Source organism: Silurus aristotelis (assembly GCF_946808225.1).
Source record: "Silurus aristotelis genome assembly, chromosome: 19".
In the NCBI taxonomy this organism is placed as follows: domain Eukaryota; kingdom Metazoa; phylum Chordata; class Actinopteri; order Siluriformes; family Siluridae; genus Silurus; species Silurus aristotelis.
In genome coordinates, this window is record NC_139592.1 from 1,183,552 (window position 1) to 1,207,551 (window position 24,000).

Below are 24,000 nucleotides of genomic sequence, written 5' to 3' on the forward strand. Positions count from 1 at the left end.
CACAACACACACACACACACACACACACACACACACACACACACACACACACACACACACACACACACACACACTTCTTTTATGTCACAGATTTCACACAGTTCTCGTTTTGCTGTATAGAAAAGTTTAATTTGATCTATAAAGAGTTTATTAACATTTCTACTTCATCTAATTACAGCTCAGAAACATCAGCTGTGTGCGTTCCTGTTCTCCATTCTGTACTTTATAGCAGCGATAAACACTCGTTTCTTCTTCATGATGATAAAATGTAAAACAAATGGTTCACACCTGACACTGGAGACTCCTTCCATGAATGTTACAGATGTAGTGATAACGTATCTAAACCAGCTCAATAACAGATACCTGCGATTTGATATCCTGTGTCTGATGTATCAGACACACACACACACACACACACACACACACACACACACACACACACACACACACACACACACACACATGCCATTCTCAGTCTAACTGTAGTTTCCTGGTTAAGAGCAATCAGACAAGCAGCTCGTGTCCTTCAAGAACACGAAGGTGAACAGAATCAGCATGTGTGTCAGGTTTTATCTGCCCCGAGCCTGAGAGGAAGCGGTAATCTTACACTCGATGCTCGTCTGGGTCCAATCCAATTCTGCCCATGCACAGTTTTTTTTTTTGGGAGCAAGTGCTGGTGTCTGATGGATCACAGAGGGTGCAGTACTGATTTGTGCCACAAGGGGCAGTCAAAGGGCAGGTTAATCCTATAACACAAGTGGGAGAAAAATATATATTCCGTTCTAATACACCATCAGTTCCATAGTAGCATAGGGGCAGATCTTTTTTAACATTTATGGAAGGAGTCTCCAGTGTCAGCGCTTAGTAGCAGTCAGGGGGAGAAGCAGTCGTACTTCTCAAGACGATTTTTTACGAATGAGTGAATGAGTACTAATGCGTTTTGCCGTCGTTACAGAGCATTTAATGTATCTATAAAAGGATAAATAAAGTAAAAAAAGTAGTAGTCTATAAATATTTGATCCTTTTTTTCTGTGCAGTTTCCCAGCAATGTGCAAGCCGAAACATTAAATGTAACTGAAAACGGATAAAAAGAGCAATAAATCAGTAATCAGTGTCAAATTGCTGCAGTGTTAGAAGAATAAAACAGGGTTTTGGTTGTGTAATGAATGACATATTCCTGTATACCTCAGATCTCAGATGGAGTTTATGCGACTCAAATGATCAGACACATCGTACACCGTCTCCCTACAAACGTCTCCCTGCTCTGAATTACATGCAAACTATAATAAAAAAAAAAATTGTCTCCTGGCAAAGCTTTAATATCTCTCTCTCTCTCTCTCTCTCTCTCTCTCTCTCTCTCTCTCTCTCTCTCTCTCTCTCTCTCCTCTCTCTCTCTCTCTCTCTCCCTCTCTCTCTCTGTTATTGTGTCTAATGGTTGCTCTCTGGCCTTCTGTCTTTTTTCCTTGTCCGTCTGTCTGTCTGTCTGTCTGTCTGTCTGTCTGTCTGTCTGTCTGTCTGTCTGTCTGTCTTTCTCTGTCTGTCTGTCTGTCTGTCTGTCTGTCTGTCTGTCTGTCTGTCTGTCTGCCTTTCTATCTGTCTCTCTCTGTGTCTGTCTTTTTTCTGTCTTTCTGTCTGTCTCCCCCACTCTCTCTCTGTCAATGTGTCGTAGTCTTTCTATCTATCTATCTATCTATCTATCTATCTATCTATCTATCTATCTATCTATCTATCTATCTATCTATCTATCTGTCTGTCTGTCTGTCTGTCTGTCTGTCTGTCTGTCTGTCTGTCTGTCTGTCTGTCTGTCTGTCTGTCTGTGTCTCTTGGTCGATCTTTGCTCTGTCACGCTTCTGATCTTCTTTCTGAAACATGAAACAGGTCATGAGAAAGTTTAAGAGAATCCCTGAGAATCCCTTTTCCCCCTCCAACGTATCTCTTCATCCTTCAGTGTGAGGAACCTGAGCGTCCATTCCAACGCCCACGCAGGCGAGGACCAGGGCCGCCCGGGCGCCCCATCACTCAGCCCACCCTGACTAGGGCAGAAGGAGAGGGGGAGGCGGGGCAGGGTTGACAGAATAGGATGTGCTCCGTCACTCGCTGCAAAGACTGGAAGCTTCCTATACATGGCAGCTGCAAGACTCCTCTGATGTATCAGAGTCAGCAGAATCATTGATCAGCGACTGCAGTTAATCATTGATCGGTGATAGAAGGGTGGGTGGAGGGGGGGGGGGCAGTAATGAGGGGCAGAAACTCAGCAGGAGGGTGGAAAGGGATAAAAACATGTCCTACGCTGGTCATGGAATCCCAGGAATCGGTTCTGCTTGTAATCAGGTGTATACCACAATACATTCTTTCTATATTCAAATACTTTTTATCCATTTGTAGTTACATTTAAGATGTTAGAAACAAACCTATTGCAGCTAGAAACATCATAAGCACTATTAGTTTCTCCAAAAAAGAACCTCAAAGAAACCTAAAACTCCTCTAACCTGAAAATATTAGCTACAGCATAACCTCTGACACTGAAGACTCCCTCACTGAACGTAAAAATGTACTTCTTCAACAGTTTAAAAAATCGTTTATGATAACTTTTTACTACAAATGAAACCCTGCAATTTAAAGCTGCTTTAATATCCGAGCCAATAAGATCCGACCAATCAGAATCCAGAGCTCAACATTAATTATATTTAATTACACAGGTGTGCTTTGTGACAGAACGTTCCAGCGCTGTTCCCTCTTCGTGTATTAGCCGTGTTTTTCACGCTCATGGTTAATAATATTCAGGCCGATTGACTTTGACCTTGTTGAGCACTTGCTCATCCAACCTTACCGCCCTCCATCTTGGATCGCTCATCTCCGGAGGGCGAAGGTTTATTTGTGCACCATCATGTGATCCAGACCTCTGATTTGATTGGCTGATCACCTGGATTAGCAATAACGTTTCATACACGGGTCATGGAATAATGCTGATACCACGACTTTGTTACGCTAGTTAACTCCGTCCTCGCTGGTCACTTCATTACCGTGTAACATGTGGGTCATTAAAAAATGAAAAAATAAAAAACTCATGCAGGAGGTGCTCGAGAATGAAAAGCGGTGTTTACGCACCGTTTGTATCAGCATGAGGACCTGTTTTTTTTGTTGTTGTTGTTTTTTTAGCTGTATACAAAAATATTACTAACATAATTATTATTATAACTATATTATTTACTACAAAAAAAGTTAAAGCTCAAATCAAATAAAAAAACATTCATTTTATTTTGTCACACACACAGAGTGACATAGTGAAATGCTTTTTACGACTGTCCAACATGTATCTGGAAAAAAAGAAAAAAAAAAGTAAAAATTAAAAAAATTAATTAATTAAATTTAATTAAATTAAATTATAAAAAAAGTATAAAAAAAAGTATATATATATATATATATATATATAAAGAATAAGACAGAAAGGAATGGATGTGGTTATGACAGAGACCTAGAGCTCATCTTCCATATATTCTTAATGAGAGATATATATTCAAATTATTTGTTTGTTTTATTTCCATATTTCCGTGTGCTGTCTGAAAGCGTGTTTCAGATTAATTAAAGCAGCATCAGATAATAAAAATATGAGGCAGATGCTGAAGCTATGAAACACTTCTGGATTTGAATCATTGAACTGGAAATTCCCTACAAACTTTCATTGCGAATGGAAAACCCAGAAATCAAGGGGTGTACAAACTTTCACACGCAACATACAGTAGGACTATACATTAAAACTGAAAATGCACGGAGCAGCATTTTTTTTCCCAGAAACGCTGCTTCAAAGCTGTGACAGAAAAGCCATAAAAGACTAATTTGGATGTAATGGTGTTTTAAGTGGATGTAATTGATAGTCTCCATCTCTCCCTCCCTCCATCCATCTCTCCCTCCCTCCCTCCCTTTTTGCCTCCCTCTCTTCACGTCTCTGTATCCCGTAGCTCAGCTGTTGGTACGCAATCATTAACCTGGTCTAATCGGACGACCAAATCGGCCATTGTGTACGCTGTCATCTTCAGGAAGTGAGGATTTCCCCCCGCTGTCACACACTTGATGAGTGATTCCATCTCATCAATCTATCTATCTATCTATCTATCTATCTATCTATCTATCTATCTATCTATCTATCTATCTATCTATCTATCTATCTATCTATCTATCTATCTATCTATCTATCTATCTATCTATCTATCTATCTATCCACTGATCCCTCTTATAATAAACTCCACTCTTCTGGGAAGATGTTCTACTTGATTTTAAGGAGATTTTCTGCAGATTCTCTTCCCCACAAGGGTGTGAGTAAAGTCAGGTACTGATGTGGGAGAGAAGTTGAGAAGGTTCCTGGGGTGCAGTTCACATCCATTCATGTTTAATAGGGTTGGAGCTCTACAGCAGGAGATCTTCCACTCCAACCCATGTAATGTAAAGGTAATCATGACCTCTCAAATCATGAGAGGTAAGTACACTTTAAGGCTCTTCTCTGTTCTGGCACCGAGGTGGTGGAATGAACTTCTCCTAGATGTCCGTACAGCAGAGTCCCTGACTATCTTCAAGCGAAGATGAAGACCTTCATCTTCCTGAAACACTTTCCAAGTTTATAGAATTCAAGAGTTATATTTATATTAAGTTTGTAATCTCGTGTACAGTGTAGATTTATTCATTACTTGAGACGTAAAGCACTTTTGAACGTCGTTCTGGATAAGGGCGTCTGATAAATGCCGTAAATGTAAAGCAGATCTACAATAATACACTATTAATGACATTCTTGCTGATTTGAAAAGATTTCTATATATTTAGATCAAAGGAAATTATCCTTTTTTTTAAGTTTTTTATAACTTTAATTCATATTAGCGAGCATCACCTTACCTCGTTATAACTTCTTCTTTTCGTATGCAAGTGTGTCCTTTTACTGATTTTCTAACTTTTCAAACATAAGATTAGATTAGATTGGATTAGATTAGAGTAGAGAACGCACATTTTTCTCCAACATGACCAACACATTCCAACACACACATTATTTATGTTTCAATTGAAACATTGTTTAGATGCACAATTGTTCAGATTCATAGCATTTTGTTCTTTATTCTAAAATCAGCAAACAATTTACAATTTTACTACAGTTTTTAATTGCGTTGTTTGGGATTTTTGGATTAGAATCAGATTGTAGCTTTATTCCCATTCATCTTGTGGTGTAAAATTACCAAAATTCGAGGTATTTTTTGATTCTCACCAAAATACGCTTTTTTCACATTTTATGACTTTCACTTAAACACATTTAAAGATTTTCGATTGTACATTTTATATGATTTTCAGTTAAACACATTATTTTCTCAATAATACATTTTCTGATTTTTACCTATTCGCATGTTTTACTATTTTCACTTATGCGCTTTTTTTAATTTTTTTTTTATGACCTTCATCTGTAGGCTTTTCTACAAATTTTTTGCCTAAATGCTTTTTTTTCACCTGTATGTAATATTTTTACACATTTTTTGTTTATATGCATTTTTTCAAACAATTTTCGCCTATTTTAAGATTTTTACATTAGACAATTTTCACCCATAATTGTATATAATTTATATCAATAAAATGCATATCATTGTTGTAAGTTATGAACTCAGGAATGGGGTTTCGACTTCTGTGTAGAAGAAACGCTGATGAATTTCCTTTTCTCGCTCTGTCCTGATGAACGGTCGTCTTTCTCCTGTTAGCTCTGGAATGTCAGCTGATTGAGATGCAGACTCCCCACATACACACACACACACACACACACACACACACACACACACACACACACTCTATCAGCCTCATGCCGTGCGCTGGTTAAAGTATTAACCCGGCGCTGTTAGACAATATTGCTGAGTGGTGTGTGAAGCGCCGGGGATCAAAGTTATCATGTAAAGGGGAAGCAGCTCCATTGAGCCGAGCCCATAGAAGCTGTCCACTCCGTCATGTTCCCTCCATTGGAAAGAGCTGACTAGAGCAGGTCCTTAGCCCCAGTTCTCCACCCACTGCTCCACTCCCTCATCCTCTTCTCATTTCACATCCTCTACACCTTCTCTCTCCCTCTTTCTCTTACTCTGGGCCTGCAGAGCTTCAGGGCCTTCAACATTCAGTGCATTATTTCTATTAGTAAACTTCCTGGATTCTGATTGGTTGGGACGATCTTATTGTTTTCACAGTAACAGCTCGTTGGAAGGATGTGGACTTCATACAGTTTTCTGTTAGAGAAAATGTGGTTATTTAGCATGGCTTCATTGGTAAAGAAGTGACATTTTTTTTTTTATCTTCAACAGAATTAAGAGAAAGACTTGTAAGGGAACGAGTGTTTGTAGCTGCTATAACATAAAAGGGAACGGGAACTGATTTGGTTTTTACCAAAGTCCTGTTAAAGATATTAAATGTAACTTTTAATGGATAAAAATGGATGTGCTGTTATGGGGTATCACACACACACACACACACACACACACACACACACACACACACACACACACACACACACACACACAATAATTCAGTAATTAGTTCAGAAATGCAGTGTTTTTAATTTAGTGTGTGTGTGTGTGTGGTGTGGTGTGTGTGTGTGTGTGTGTGTGTGTTAGATTGTCTTACAGTTGAGTTGTTGAGTGCAAACAAAAACTGTTTGAAACAAAATATTCATGAATGTTCTGTAAACACTATATGGCCAAAAGAATGTGGACACCTAGGCATGTAGGTGTAGGCGGTGCTTTTTGAACATCCCATTCCACATGGGGCTGGAAAAGTCAGTGTCCCATTACTTTTGGCGGTGGAGTGTATCCTATTTTCCTGTGGCTCATGCTGAAAATAAACAGAATGAAATGGCGTGAATGAATGAAAATGAAGGTTATGAAGTGTAGTAGCGAAGACGTAGACACACACACACACACACACACACACACCGGAGCTGGAGTTAATCTGGAGAATGTAATGAACGCTTTTACGCTCTGCACAGATGGAAGAGCTGCAAGCGTCTGCCAGGAACCGGTGCCAAACAACGAGTGCGCGAAAACGTAGCATTGTAATGACATTTACAGCGGCGTGAACGGACACGTGCGCCGGGTTTCTCCTGAGAGATTATTAATGACAGATCACTGAGGGGTTTCTCTTCATTCCTTATGAGGGAAGAAAAAAAACTGACTATGTTTAGTACCAGTCACGTACATTCGCATAGTGATGTTTGTAAACTTTACACATCCGTAGTTTTGTTTGTAACCTGTACATATGTATAGTTTTGTTTAAAAAGCTTTAAATATATACTTTTATTTCTAACCTGTCACATAGTTTTGTTTGTAAAATGTACGTATTCGCAATTCGACTTGTAAACTTTACACATATAGAGTTTTGTCTGTAAACTGTCAAACACATAGTTCCACTTGTAAAGTTTACACATATATATTTTTGCTTGTAAACTGTACAAACCTGTAGTTTTTTTGTAAACTATCATACACATAATTTCATTCGTCAAATCTACACATCTATTCTTAAGTCTAAACTTTACATACGTGTATTTATATTTGTAAACCTTCAAATAGTCTCTTGTAAAGTTTACACATGCATTCTTGTTTGTAAACTGTATATACACATTTGTGTTTTGTTTGAAAATTGTACATTCACCCCATTTTTGTAAACATCACTTCATTTGTAAACTTTACACACACAAAAAAAGAAATTTGTTTGTAAAACGCACATTGTTTTGTTTACATAAACACTATTTTTTAACAATTGCACTTTTTCTTGCACGAAGAATTACACAATTCTATCAAACCATTCATAGATACATCGAATAGAACAAGTCCGTCCACGTTCTCACGTACATGATCAAATCTATAAATGCGTGAAAAGTCACGTGACGTGACACGTGTCTCTGAGTTTCATTGTCTAAAACTAAGCAATCGAAAATGACTCATTAAATGATGCTATTGGTTTGTGGGGTTTTTTTTTTTACAAAGCAAACAAACAAACAACGCATTTATAGAAACAATTTAGAGATTTACAGATTTAGTGACGATTCCTGATCCAAAAGGAGAAAAATGAATGAATCTTCCATGTTTGCGTTATTGCGAAATAGAAATTCATTCGTGTTAGTGATAAAAAAAAAAACAACTATTTAAAACAAATGATTGCATATTTATTTATCGTAGTTTATTTCTTTCTTTTTTTTTAACATTGACCCATTTATTTCAATTACATCATCACTACCAGCTTTCTATGTGCATCTCCAGGAAACTTTTCACTTTCATGGATGCATCCTAGAATTTTTTTCTTTTGCCTCTCCTGATATCTGGAACACACACACACACACACTAACACACACACACACACACACACACCACACACATGCAGAGTGTCTGAAACGTCGGGCTCGGCTTTGCATCGTGCCAGTGCGGCGGTAGTTAAACACTCGAGCAGGTTGTCACGCTCATCACCGTGGAAGTGCACCACCGAGTGCAAAAACTGCACCGCATTACATCACTGTGACATCATCCCCTTAAACTCATAGCTCTCTCCAAAAACTGGTGTGTGTGTGTGTGTGTGTGTGTGTGTGTGTGTGTGTGTGTGTGTGTGTGTGTGTGGGATAAATTATCAGCACTAGTGTGTACTGTGTACCGTGTTAGTGTCTGCACCGACTCTGGGGTTTTTTTCTTTTAAGGAGGGAGTGAGTACCACGGAAATGTGCAGATGGGGTCTGTGTAATTTGTATGTGTATGTGTGTGTGTGTGTGTGTGTGTGTGTGTGTGTGTGTGTGTGTGTGTGTGTGTGTATGGATGGTGATAGATTGGTCTGGGAGAGCAGGGATGCAGATCCACTCATCAAGATTGATGTTCTGCCATTCGGCTTTAAGTGCAATTAAAAACCGGGGCCTGCTCTCGGCGCCATCGTTCACGCTAACGCCAAGGGGACTCGTATTAAGGTGAAAGAGACGTGTTTATTCCTCCGCAGCTCACTTTCATTCACCTCTCTCTCTCTCTCTCTCTCTCTGTGTCTTTCTGCTAATTGTCATAAAAAAACAAAAAAAAAAAGTTCCTCCGATATTTGTTCAGAGGCCAGAATTCAGGTTTATAAACCTCTCCTTCCGTCCCCACCTCCATCACATCACACACTCACTCCTTCTCTCTATCCCTCTCTCCATTCCTCTCTCCCTCCCTGTGCTCTGAAGCCATGCACTGCTCCATGTCTATGTCAAGTTGTTAACCCCGTGTCAGCCGCGGGTTTAGGCTGCCGTGATGGATGAGTCCGCGCGGGATTTTTCGAAAATGAAGTGAAAGAGGTGTAGCGCTCTTTCTCTTTCTCTTATTCATTCTTTCTCTCTCTCTCTTCTCTCATTTCATTTCTATCCTATACATATATACACACACACACATTTCACGATGCAGGTGCACACGTGCATACACACCCGGGAGGCATTACGACCCCTAATTATTGTACAAGTCCGAGTTCACACTTCATTACAATTCGATTGAGTTCATTTTCTGCTACGAATGAAACACAGCTTACGGCTTTCTGAGGCTACAGATGACTGGAATGCACACGATATGGACAAATGTTTGTGGAAACCTGAAAACAGGTTTCCATTCCAGATTGAGACTCCATTCGCTGTTATAATGAGCTCCAGTCTTCTGTTCTTCTAGATTTTTTTGGAGATTCATTCAGCTACAAGGGTGTTAGTAATTAATCACATTCATCCCAATGGTGTTCAATAGGGTTTATAGCAGGAGATCTTCCACATCTTCCAACCCATGTCTTTGTGCACAGGGACATCGTCATCGTCAGGTTTGGGTTGTGAAGTGAAGGGAAAATTTAATGAGACAGTTTGAGAAAAAAATAACATACAGTATGTCTGGAAAAGGCAGGTGTCCAAACACTTTTGTCTATAAAGTTTTAGTTTTTTTAGTTTTTCTAACGTATAAATGAAGCATGAATAATAGTTCTACATCAATCACTACAGCAGTGTTTTCTCTTCTACAAAAAGCTCCAGGTAGAACCATTTCAACTCCCTTAGATGTTATGAGGAAGAAACCTTGAGAGGAACCAGACTCAAAAGGGGAACCCATCCTCATTTGGGTGACATCAAGAGTTTGATCATAAATCTTTCAACAGTACAGAACACTGGAGAGTGAGAACTAACATGATTACTGGAGTATAAGATTATAAGTGATGTTCTTTCTATGCACTAAAAGTACAAAAGAAAACGTGCTGTTCTTCAAGCTGACGTGAGACTCTTGCACACGTGCATCTGTTTTACCATTTTTTTGGTCCGAGCATGTGACGAGTTCATTTTTCATCAATATCATGACGAGTCCCGCAGCCGATGAGGACAACGTTTTTACTGAACACCTTTAATGTTGCTACATTAAAAATTGTTAATTGTAATTTCATTACTAAATGTGTCCAGTAAGAACTTTTGTACCAGAGGAATTCTGAAAGAGGAAACTCATCGGTCTCCTCAGTTAGATCTATAATGAATGAATGGACATTTGGTGGATGAGGTTCCCTTCTGAGTCTGGTTCTTCTCAAGGGTTCTTTCTTATATCATCTCAGGGAGTTCTTCTTTGCTACAGTTGCCACTAAATCGCTTATTAGGGACAAATGTTTTGACACAAAATGTATATTTACAATCTATTAATTTCTGTAAAGCTGTTAAGGAACAACATCTGTTATACAAGACTCTTAAGTGGAATAATAATCTTTAAATCTGGATATCTGTTCAAAGAAATTTCAAATCAGATGTTGGACGCTGATCCAGATGGTGACTTGATCTTAAATGGGAAGCTATTGAAGATAATGAACTCATGCTAAATTGTATAAAAGATAAAATAATAATTGTTTATTTTGTTCAGACTAAAAAACAAAAAAACAAAACAAAAAACCTTATTGTTTGTCTGCGCTTTACTCAGCTGTCTGTTCTGGATGGAAAGATCAGATTAACAAGAGGCCTACAGCTCTACAAACCAGAGTCCCAACACTGGCCACAATGACTGAACCCATCCATCACGCCTGTCTTAACAAGCACTGGGGGTCTGGGGTCCGGATAAGAGCTGGTTAAAAATTAACCCGCCGGCTGCCTACACACTGAGGCCTGTGCCCTCTCCTCGCCCACTCATCCACTCCCAGTGGTGCCCTACACGCCCTACATGGTCTCTACAGGGCCCGTGTGGGTGAGGGTCGGAGAAGGTGCTGACACGGGTGGTGTTAACTTTGGAGAAATCATGCAGAAAGAAATGGAACCCGGCACGTGCCAGGAGGTGGGAAAACGCAGCTTGTGGTACCGCGTCCTGAGACTGGGTAATGGTTATCTGAACATGCCTCAGGTGTTAAGCAGGATGGCTGACCTCGCTTTTCAGTTTAAACACAATCATTCTTTTCATACTGCAATGACGGCCTGCTTCAAAACTCCTGATCCAACAATCAGCTAAAGCCATCATAGATCTGGCTAGTAAATTTCAAAGGATTATTTCACAGGGATTTATAAACTTTTTTTGAAGAATATCCTACTTTCTTTAAGGAGATATTTATGTAACATTTATGGAAGAAAGGAGTCTCCAGTATCAGTGCTTTGTACCAGTAAAGGTTTCTTTCAGGTATCTTCAGGACAGACGTGTTTACACTGTTTTTTCTTATTAACTTTAAAAGAGAACCAAGAACTTGTAGTGTCAGTGTTCCAGAACATAGATATAAAGTGATCACATTTCAGATGGATGGTACATCGAGGGTCGAGCAGAGTTTATGCAACATCTATTGAAGGAGTCTTTAGTTTCAACATCTTCAATATAGATGCGTTTCGGACAGATGTTCGGCTTAGTGACATCAAGAGAGAAGAACAAAAGAGAAATCAGATCTAACTTATTGCATGTTCCAGAACTTTGAATGTATCTATAAAGGGATTAAAAAAAAGTAACATTTATCCCATTCATACATCTGAGCAGCTAAAGGGTTAAGGGCCTTGCTCAGGGACCCAACTTGGTGGGGTTGGGATCTGAACTCATGACCTTGTCGTCTGTCGAAATCTGATCTTTCCATTCACTGCTACTTAAGTAACTAAGTTCACCACACCATGGCATTAATACATATTCTCCTTCAGTAACACAACGTTGTGTAATATACTGTATATGACCGATATGCTAATGACACAACACTGTGTGTGGGAAAAAATGGCAGGTTCTTGATGCTTCATGTTCTTACCTGGTGATGAAGGTCAGCTTCATTTCATCTGATCAGAAGTGTTGGCTGAATACGTTCAGGTTCACTTACGACTTCATCAATGAATAAGACCATCGATCACGTTTGCTGAGCGGCTCGGTGTGTAATTTGGCAGCTTGGCCTGAGGCTGGAGAGAGGCCCTGTGGTCAACAAGGTTATGGGTTCATAGGGCACTTTCTAGGGCAAATGTCCTGCAGGAAGAGAAAGGGGTTAGAAAGGACAACTTTATAAAAAACTCATGAACGAGTTTTAAAAATGTCATAAAAGATGTTTAGCATTCGGTTTACACAGGCAAGAACATTTACACACGTGTTTTAAAACCAGTCTGTTCATGATTTGATTAGTCTTGATAAATTTGCCCTGACCCCCTTCATGGCCCAGTTAATAATGTATTAATTTCCAGTTTGACGCGCTCTGAACCCGGGCGGTTGGTTGGTTGGGTCGAGCAGAAGGTTTCTTCAAAATGAGTGATGGAGCTTGAGCTGTCTGATTGCACAAATCTCCGAATCAGTCATGTGTCAGTCCTCGTTTCTTGCCTTTTCACTGAGTCCCGATGACAGAGCGGCTTCTTTGGCCTCGTCCATAAATGACATTAGAGAAATTGTGTTTGGTAAAGGGTCAGACAGACACGACCACAGGGACAATCCATAGATCCAGCAATAGCGTCTAACCAACCTTGTGCATTTCTTTTCTATAGTTTGGTCTCTAAGAGCTGGTGGAAAGTGAACAAACACGACCTGATCCTCCTCAGTGCCTCTGAGGCCAATGAGAAGCTCTTGAATATTTCAACAAGAGAAATGAACCACGGTCTCTCTGGACCAATCCAGCAAAAGATTGCCCCAATTTGGGATTTACAACTGCTCTCGACATGGGTATTTTACCGTTTTTGTGTCTTTAGTTGCCTATAACAGGGGCCGGGGGAGCATTCTGGACAAATTTAAAACATAAAGAATAATTAAAAATAAATGCCTGGATTTCGCTTCTCATATATACCCGGTTTTAGTTTTTTTAACAGCCCGTTGATTCATTTTTAATGAGGGTTTGAATATTAACTGGGTCTGCTTCAAAGTGCCGGGTCCCTCGAGTAAGAAACAGATCCCCCCCTCTCGGCTCGTATGGGATGGGGGGGCAGTTTACAGAGGGTTCATATGTAAGGACTTGTTCTGGTCAATTACAATTACAATCTCACCCAGCAGGAGAGGCATCGCCTTCATTTGCTTTCCCTCCCTGCACCTCCTGAGGAACAAGTCAAAAACCGGTATGATAATGTGGAAAAAAGAACGCTGCCCTGAATGTAGTTTATTTTTTTTTTTTGTATTGCGAACAGAAAGCAACTTTGTCTAGAGGCACAATAAAGTGTTTGAACATGAGCACAAGGTGGTTTCCTTGTTCTGTGTCCTTGGAGGCCTGCGGGGCGTCCTGCAACCTGGAGTCAAAGAGAAGCCGATCTCTGGACCTTGACCTCCTGCTGAGCCCTGATCCCCCCTGTGCTCTCGTTCCTTTGGTTTTTGTCATGGAGCTTCTTGGGAAACGGTGATTTATGGGACGCTGTCTTTGCGAACTCGGGTTCGTAGTACTTCTTACTTCGTTCAAAAGGGGTTTGGATGGACGAGGAGAGATTTAAGCCACAGCAGGAACCCTTGTTCTGGCAGGCATGATTGGAGAAACTGGTGCATAATGGAGCCCCGGCTTGGGCCTTTTAAAAGACAACATGTTTATGGCTACTTAAAGGAAATTGATTTGATTGTGCCCCAAACATGTGTGTTAACACCCCTGGCACTTTTATTGGCCATTTGTCTCTGGTGTCACAACCCATCTGATTTACGCTTGCATCAGGGCACTGTGTGTGTGTGTGTGTGTGTGTGTGTGTGTGTGTGTGTACCAGAGCATGTGTATTTATGTGTGATTGTGTAAGTGTATATACACATGAACTTTGCCTATGCACGCACGCACGTGTGTGTATGTGTGTGTGTGTGTGTGTATATGTACTTGTGTTTATGGTGGAAGGTGGTAATAAGCGATGCTCTGGAAGTGCACTTTAACTCCCTGCCAGTCACACAGGCAGCATGATTAACAGTACATTAGTGCAGCTGGGCCTCGGAGTAAACACACTCGCCCACAAATATTACCGCCCCAGAATTGATGTCTACACACACACACACACACACACACACACACACACACACACACACACACACACACACACACACACACACAGGTTCTTGGGCTCACACTTCCTCCCAATAGACTCCTGCAATTCACAGATGACAAGTGTGAGTTTGGGGACGTATTTCATTGCCGCATGCTTTCACATTTAGCTGGAAGGAAATTGTAAGTGCTACTTTTAATCATTATATAAGGTTCAGAGAAATTACTGGATTGGATTTGGTGGACACGGTGAGGAACAGGGTGAAGAACAGGATGTGTACACCTCATAAAATATTTACTGCAGGGTTCTACCAGTGCAACGACCCAGAGTGCTCTAAGAAATCTCTTTAAGCGTTTAAGCTCCTTTTCAGAAAGAGAAGAACCTCTGAGGAACCTCATAAGTACTTAAAGAAAAAAATTTACTTTTTTATTACAACTTTTTTTTTAATTCTAAGTCCTTTATTTATTGATGACAGCTTTTTTTCTTTTTATGATTGTGATCTATATTTCTGGACTATGACTTTAATTTCTAGTTCACTGTATTTCTTTCTGGATTATTAGTTTTAATTCTGAACCAGGATTTTGATTACAGGATTAAAAACCAAATTCTGGATTATGACTTAAATCTGCAGCTTTTATTTCACTATTGCAACATTAATTGTAAACTATGACTATAATATCTAGAAAATTACTTAAATATTGATTTTGAATAGATTTTATTTCTAGATAAGTCCCTTTATTTCCAGGCTATGATATTTTGTTTCTAGTTATGACTTTAATATCTAAAATGTGACCTTAATTTATAGACTGAGACCAACATGGTTATTTTCTAGATTAAGGTTTTATTTCTAGATTATAATGTTCATTTCTAAATCATGCTTTTGTATTTTAATTATTTTAGCTCATACTATTTCATTATTTATAGATTATGACTTGTTTTTGAATTATAACTATACCTATAAAAGTTTGGGACTATGAACATTGTTTTTGGTATTTTAATATCTAGGTTATGATCTTGATCTAAACTAAGAGCTTGATTTCGGGATAAAGTCCAATCAATCATTTTTTATTTAGATTAGTCCTTTTTTTTCTAAGATATGATTTTAGTTTATACTGTACTCTTTAGTTTCAGGGGGACGATGCAAGACGATTTTGGACAATTCAGAATAATGCGGGAGGATGCAGGATGATGTTCAACAATGCAGGACAATGCAGGACGATGCTGGACGATGGGGGACAATGCAGGATAATGTGGGACAATGCAGGACAATGGGAGACGATGCAGGACAATGGAGGGCAATGCAGGACGAGGTGGGATGATACTGGATAATGCAGCATGAAGCACAACGTTGCAGGACGATGCAGGATGATGGGAGACAATGCAGGACAGTGTGGGACTATGAGGGATGATGTAGGACAATGTGGGACAATGCAGGATGATGGGGGACAATGCAGGTTGAGGTGGGATGATACAGGATAATGCAGAATGATGCGCAACATTGCAGGATGATGAGAGACAATGCAGGACAATGTGGGACAATAAGGAAGGATGCAGGACAATGCAGGACGATGAGGGATGATGCCGGACGATTCAGGACGATGTTGGACAAGGCTTCTGTGCCAGATCTTATTCACTTAAAGCAGTGTAAATGAATTGAATTTCACTTCTCACTGTCAATTCCAATGTTGTCTTCTCTCATCCTGCATGGACCAATGTCACCTTTTAAACACCTCCAAGCTCAGAGAGACAAACGGTCATGAAGAAAAGAACTGAGAGACAGAGAAAAGAAGGAACAAAGAGTGGTCCTCATCCATCTCATAGCGGAGGACAGAGCAAGAATAAAAGATGCTCCACAGTGCTCCTTAATTCATGCAAATTGAAAAGTGCTATCGATTGATAATTGATTTATATCGATACAGATGCAGCTCGCTCCTTCTGTCTTCCTTTTTTTTTCTCTTCCCAGCACTCTCTCTTTCACTCTCTCTTATTTCTCATTTGGCTAAATCAAATTTATCTGTCACCGCGTTCCTCAGATCCTCTCATCCATCAAGTCCATCACATCACATCATTCAACACCGGGTTTTTGTCTGGATATTAGATCTTTTCCAACATGAACTTACTGGGATTTTTTTAATTAGATACTAAATCAAAAACACATTTTCTTTTATTTTGCTGTTATTCAGTCTCATGTATATTGCAGCATTCCTTTTTTTTTTTAAGCATTGATTGGATCCGTAAGGTGTGATTTCCATCCTTATACAGCACGGAGGTGTGCATAACTAAAGGAATAAATCCTGTAAACCTGCCGTGTGCAGCTGTGCTTCTTATTTGAGTAATAATTAGCCATTAGTGCAAAATGTTTAGCAATTTTTCAGTTTGGCTAATGGTTAATGCTATTTCAGTCAGGATGCACCTGATGCACCGTAAAAGAGAAGCAGAACCTCCATCTGAAGGGGGACTCATCCAGATTTAGGGCTTTCTCAAAATCTAATTGTAGCTAACACTTGTTCCTGTTAGCTCTTGAGCCCTGGGTGTGGATGCTAATCTCCCTTGGCACCGCTAAAACCTGTTGTTTTTATCACCGTGAGATCAGTTTGATTCCTCATCGCCTGTAAATCAGCTCACAGACACTGTCTAGATCTCACCTGTAAATCCAACTATCTCTCCCTCAGTGTCCTCAGGACTCAGATGGCTGAGGGAAATAATTTAACATGCAGAACAGGATAAAAGCGAGCTAAGAGCATTGCTAAAACCTGGATAAACAACTGAAAGCAGGGGGTTGGAAACTATACCGGATGAACAAAAAATTATTAACCAGTTTCTCAGAGTTTGGAGCTCAAACTTTGATCCTTTACCTCAGGAACATGTATGTTGCTGTTGTTGCTAGCGAGCAGTGAAAGCATTGAGGTCAATGATCTCCTTCAGATCAAGGACTTGGTCAAGGTATCAGTCATGACAAACTTTAAGGTAATTGAGAGCTTTTGACATGTCATAAGCACTTTACAGCAGTGCAATTCTTTCTTTGCATATCCCAGTGATGTTAGGAAGCTTGGGTCAGAGATGATACAGCACCTCTAGACCACAGAGGGTTAAGGGCCTTGTTCAAGGACCCAAGAGTGGCAGCTTGGTGGTACTGGGGCTTAAACCCCCGACTTTTTGATCAGGAACCCAGAGCCTTATTTAACCACTGTTCCAATCCCATGATCCCTAAAATGAATCAACGGATATAAATCAATTTAAGTTTAAATTTTCCTGCAAAATTATTCCATGACCCCAAGTTTGCCCCAAAATTGTCAAAACCTGGGGTACATTTAAAACAAACCACTTGAAGGAACACAACTAAGAACGACTAGGGGTAACAAAAAGCTGGGAGTGTATATCTTTATAGAAAGAATATACCAGTGCTGTAAACATCGGATTTCTTTTCCTTAGACGCTGGGAAACGGGAAATTTTGGAACTGGGAATTTTTTTACCCTGGGGGCTTCAGCGATTGTTTGGACCAATGCAAGGTGGTTTTGAACCCCTTGTGGTGAGGTATAATGGATCAGCGGAGTAATGCACAGCGAGCGTTCACTATTTATAAGAATAGTGATAATGTTAGCATTGCACAAAAGGAATTTCAGTGTCAGTTAAGATCGTGTCCAGTGGAGACGGGATCAGCTTTAAAAAAGAAGTCCCCAGGTAGTGTTTAATGACCCTCATACCAGAGAATATCGAGGCTGAATATGGAGTTGCTATCGTGAGGAGCCCTCACCGCTCTTTCCTGTTTCTTCGAAACGATGCACCCATGATGTAATCGCATGACCAGACAGGATACGATCATGACGTCCTAACTGGTAATGGTGGCGAAATTCCCTTCACTCACACTATCGGCATTCTAATAAACAGAAAACGCTCATTGCGCACCACTCCACTGCTCCATTATAACTAATAGCAAGGGGTTCAAAACAAGCTTGCACTGGTTCCAAACAACTAGCGACGCCCCAGGGTTGACAGCTCCTAGTTCCAGAATTCCCAGTTTCCCGGTGCCAGCCTGTAGTAACACCCCTATTTACTATAGGATCATCCTACAGTCATATAATTGACACTGAATCCACGTCTGCTGAAGAACAGATTTGAAAGAATTTTTCCCCAATGACATTTGCATTCACATTGACGCTATTCAGTAAGTCCTTATCCAAGCAGTTATGGGGTTGAGGGCTGTGCTCAAGTGCCCAGCAATGGCAGCTTGAGGTTCATGCCGGGATCTACAACCTTCAGATCAGAAGATCAACATTTTAACCACTGCTTTCAACAACAATGTGTGGAGCTGTAAAGATTCTCACCAAAAATTTAATACTACATAAACCACTTTGAGACTCCGTTTGGACACTCGTTTAAACTCTTATGAAAAGAATGAGTTGTTTGTTAGGTTATTTTGTTATTTTTAAATAAAGACTGAAACACGCAACATGGACGTCTGTGCTTATTAAATTAAATAAATGGAAACGCTAATCTGCCGAATGCTAATACACCATGACATAATCTGCCGCAAAGCTCAACCCGATACTCCTGAACTCAGTTAATCGTTTTCTAACGAGCTCTTTCAGCGATGCTCGTACGAATAGTTAGCAAGATTAGCGGCCACGCCATAGGTTGACGTTATCGCCAAAAAAACGCCACTCGGGATCTGCCGATTGCATGGCGATGATGTCATGCGAGGGTCTGTGGCTAGACCGGGAGCGCTGATTGGACTCGTCCACGTAAACCAATCAGCAAAGATCGGGGAGTTCATTAAAGATGGTTAGCGCATGGCGCTGATCGAGTTAGCGGTGATTAATTTTTAAGGAGATGGCCTAATGACTCCATTATATGCGTATCTGTTGTCATGAGAGGACGTTTTGATAGATCCAGGTTTATTGGCTGCTTGGTGATCTCACCTGGACAGTTGATTGGTCGACACTGACACGTGTGTCATTGATTGGAAGTTGAGACGTGTAGCGGCGACTCGGCGGTCAAGGTTTTGGCTTAATGACTCCGAGATTGTGAATTCAAACCCAAAGACTTGCCTTGAAGGCCCCTGAGCATGACTTTTAACCCTTAATTGCTCAGTTCTGGGCTTGGACTGGGTTTCTCCATGTGCTACTTAACAAAGAAAGCAGTGAGGTCTTCTATTAAGAGATGTTGATGACATATTAATGGAAGGAGTCTCCAGTGTCAGGACATTTTGAATGAGTTTTCCAACATCCTCAAGAAAGAGGATTTTTTTTGTGGTTTTCTTGGTAACATGAAAAGCTGCATGTTTTAGTCTATTTAATAATTTCTTGAGTTTATAGCTGCTATAATGTAAGCGATAACAGGAACTAATTTATTACACCAAAATGTTATAAATTCATATAAAAACCTCTTTGACATATAACTATATCATTTTGCCTTTTAAAAAAACTAAAAAATACTTTTTCATAGGCAAAAATGAAAACCCTTCCCCCCACTGTCACTAAACAATCAAATAAAATAAAATGTAAAAAGACAAATACGTATGTAGCTTATACAAAAAAATATTTTTTTTTGTTTAAATTGCGCTTATGACTGCGTGCATGACATAAATTTCCTTCATAATTTTTTTTCAGATTTTTACATTTTTGTAAAAGTTTCTCTCTTTATTGAAGCCGATTGGTTTACATTTCCTTTTTCCTTTTATTTTTAATTGATCAAATAGTTTTAGATATCAAGCTGCTTTTGTGATTGATCTGGTTTTTATTAAATTATAAATCATAAAAATATTATAATTTTTTTATTTTAGGTTTAGTTGATAGGTGTTTTTTTTTCATTTATTTAGTTAATGAGATTATCTTGAAATTGATTTCCATCCAATATGGAGTTCCTGAAATTTGAATAGCAATTTAAACTTACCAAAATAAAAAGAAATAATATGAAATCTGTCCTTCGAGCTTTTAAGTCCTGCATTGGTTTATCCTCTGCCCCTGATGGATGTCTGAAATGAGAAGAAAGTGAAACAATCTTGTGGCCCTGCAGCTCGGTTTCTCTTCCTTTGATGATTAAAACGCACCGCTGCAGTGTATTGCTTCCCAAGACTATTTTGTCGGTTGTTTATTACAGGCGGCGGCTAAATGTTTTAAAAGCATTGATTTGCTTGAATTACAACATGGCTCTGGATTCTGTTTCGGCCGTGCGGGAGACCAGAAAACAGATCTTGCATGTCTACATATCATAATGCTGTCTCGATATATATTTACCCCCCACAGCTCCAATCATCCTCGCACTATTGATCCCGACCCGTAAAAGGTGTTTAATTCAATCCGAGGCCTGGCGGAGAGGCGGCTTTTCCGCGTCCCTGTCGATGAGCGCTAAATCGATTAGATCGGCTCGGGCCGTCTCGTCCAGGTGCAAGCTGCAGCATCCCGTCTGCATGTTTTACATGTTTTATTATGTTCCTTTATACCGCAGCATTGGTTCTCAATTCTGATTGCATAGAACATTTTAACATGCTTTTCTTAATGGAGAAATGTGTATATAAAGGTTTGGAGACAATCTCTGTTTATTTCTATCTACGTCCCTGTGCACAGCAATACAGCGCTCCCAACATTCTTCTGGAGTGGGTCCTAGAAGTCTTCTTTTCGAAACCTATTACACACCTTCTGTGATTTACATTGCATCTCCTCCTGAGAAGAGGTCAAAGTCTGCAGGAACCAAATCCGGTGAGTAGGCTGGGTGCGGAAGTGAGATCATGTGTATTGTTCTCTGACGATCATCATGCACGAACTGTTTCAACATTTTCGGATGGTTGAGCTCCTTGATGGTCTTCCTGATCTCACAGCGTCTTCCAGTGACGTTCTTCCACTCAAAACACCTCGAACGAGTCGTTGCGGCGTCGCCGTATGTCAAACGTATGTCGTGTCAAACGTCTCTATGGCAGATTTTCCCAGTTTTACTCAGAATTTCATGTTTGCTCTTTGTTCTTACTTGCTGTCCATGAAAAAATCGCAGACGTGGCAACACACACGGTCAGAACAGCACCAGTTACACCAGTAGTCACGAAACTTTTTGATACCAACTCAAATGTGTCTCTTTATATAACAAGCATGAAAGGAGTCTCCAGTGTCAGGAAACGTGGCCTTTTTTTGTCTTTTTTTTTTCCAACTATGCATAAATAAAACGTAAATAAATATATAGATATACTACCAAACAGCTGTGGTATAAAAGGCATAAAACTCTTCAGGATGTGCAGTGACAGAAAACTAATCAACTTTAAAATTGTACTTTAAAGTAACACACTTACTTTACTGTTGCTTTGTATCGTTACTGACTTTTTATTCGTCCTTTTCTTTCCCCTTCATCTATCTTACTTTCTTTTTCCCAGAGTCCCACTTCCTCTCTCCCGCTCCGTTCTTGCCACGTTGCACAATAATGCGAAAATTTCAGGTGTTTGACTCATTATTAATGCAGCTGTCCCACGCCGAGGCCTCCGAGGACAATCAGGATCCGTGATTGGTGAGGTTTATTTTAAAACGCTGGCCCGTGATTGGTGAGGCTTGTTTAAAACATGGCCTGTGCTTGTCTAGGTCGTCCCACACGCTCCCCGAACGCCGAACCCTAGACGACTCTCGGTGCACAAGACAATAAATGGATGATGAAATAAAAACGCTCGATTCATCAAAATCAGCCCCCCTCCGACTCGGCCGGCCTGCAAATTAAACAATATTTCATAATCACTCTACAAGCCTGACAATAGAAGCCAATTTGTAGCTTAAGGCACCTCCTAAGTGGGAGGAGTACGGCTTTACACAGACACACAGCAAGCGTGTGGAGTTAATTACCAGCCCTGGACACGCTCCAGAGGACGGAGATGCTCCCGGCGTACCTGCCCAGTCATCTGTCCTGGAACTGGACGCCCAACGAGTCTTCATTTATCTTGTTGAGTGTGTAGGATGGCTAATTACTTCCATTTCAGCCCCCCCCCCTCAAACACACACAATGTCCCACGCCTCTTCATTTGCTCAGACTCTGTACCACTGGACGACCGGGACAGAAGAGTCGACCAATTAGTCGTCCATTAGAGCCATCACTGAGCTCGCATCAGCGCCAGAGCACGAGACGGCTAAAGGGCCTAATAATCTGCTCCGGGTTCATGGCTAAGGCTAATCCTCCAGGATGGAACAGGATGGGAGGATTAGGTATGAAGGAGGAGGAGGAGGAGAAGAAGAAGGCGAAGGAGGAGAGGTCAGTTTTTTGCCACCAAAGATGTCGAGTCAAGTTGGTGCAGTTACACATGATTACAGACAATTACAGATGTCCTCCCTCTTCTCTGTCCAGAGAGGCCTGAAGAAAAACACCTCAGAACAAGTCTCTTCATTATAGAAAATGAGGTTATTCTTGCTTAATGGTGCATTATGCCAATTCATTAGGAAGTGCTGTGATGTTTTTGTTCGTTAAACTTCGCTTAAGTATCTCAGAGAAACACGTCTGCAGAGACAGATTACGGCCCACTCGCATGCCTTACACGAGCTATAGATTTCGAAATGATCAGCGTGATGCAAGTTTAATTAAATGATGCTTCGCCTGTTCTCGTATTTGTCTCCATTAAGTGACGACGATGGAGGGAAAAGAGTCGTTAACTGTCAGTGATGAGGAGAGATTTGGAGTCGGACTCCATCCTTGAACAAAATTAATGACTCCATAATCACAAAACCAGTCTCTTATCTGGGAGTGTTTGATGATAGTGGAGCGATGGTGGGCTTAGATTGATCAGGACAAAAAAAAAAGAAACAGCCTAAGAAATTAGCCAATTCTAGTAGCAGGGCAGCTGTTGGTGCATGATGGGTAATTGCGTCAGCGTTCCCCTCCCCCTGATTTTCGGCCCTAAAGCGGTTAGTTCTCATCGGGCGTCATCATTTTCCAGCGCCCCATCCATCTTCAGCCTCCGATTAATTCTTTTCATTTCGGCGCCTCTCTCATAAATCCTGGCACACTTAATTAATTTCACTGGCAGCGCGTGGGCCGCCATAAAAACAGAATTGTTCTCGTTTCCGAAAAAGAAAAAATCCCCATATTAATTATGCTATTTTACAGCGATCTCATTGAAGGCTGTGTTTCATCTTTCATAATTAGATTTTCAACAACAACAACGGAGCCAACAAAAGAGTCTAATTATGGATTTGGCGAGGGGCCGGCGAGCCACGATCGATGGGCCGCTTTTATTATTGTTATTGTTGTTGTTATTGTTCCAAAGTGGCGAGGAGGGAGATTACACGCGAAGCCAGGACGCTACTATAAATCAAATTTACAAGGATTGTTTGTTACGTTGCAACTCCGGGTTTTCGGCGACTCCTTTGGTGTTTGGATCGAGGTCTCGATGCTAAAATCATGCAGGGATCATTGAGGAACGGATCGGAACAGTTTTCTCTTTTCAGGATGCAGCTCTTTCTGGAACAGATTAAAATTGCTTGTGAAATGAAAAATGCTCACCTGTATCCTCTTTCAGGACTTGAACAGATTTTGCAAATATTTAAAAAATCTGTACAGAGAAAAGAATTCCTATTGTGGTTGCACCAATACACCAACATGGGTGGCATGAGTTCCACTGAGGTTATCCAAAAGTTCTTAAAGAATC

General features: G+C 40.3%; 2 long non-coding RNA genes across 3 annotated transcripts in view; both read right to left on the reverse strand.

Annotated features, from left to right (window-relative positions):
- The window catches only part of LOC310714964, a 10,630-nt gene extending 9,755 nt beyond the window's left edge, over nt 1-875 (reverse strand). Inside the window, exon 1 of the long non-coding RNA XR_014530194.1 lies at nt 482-875. This is a non-coding gene — a long non-coding RNA (uncharacterized lncRNA). The remainder of the gene's footprint in view (nt 1-481) is intronic.
- Nucleotides 876-5,580: 4,705 nt separating this feature from the next.
- Nucleotides 5,581-24,000, reverse strand: part of LOC310714967 — a 36,223-nt gene continuing 17,803 nt past the window's right edge. For both annotated transcript variants that reach the window (XR_014530197.1, XR_014530198.1), the window contains exons 2-3: nt 12,223-12,431; nt 5,581-6,239 (exon numbers count right to left, since the gene is read on the reverse strand). This is a non-coding gene — a long non-coding RNA (uncharacterized lncRNA). The remainder of the gene's footprint in view (nt 6,240-12,222; nt 12,432-24,000) is intronic.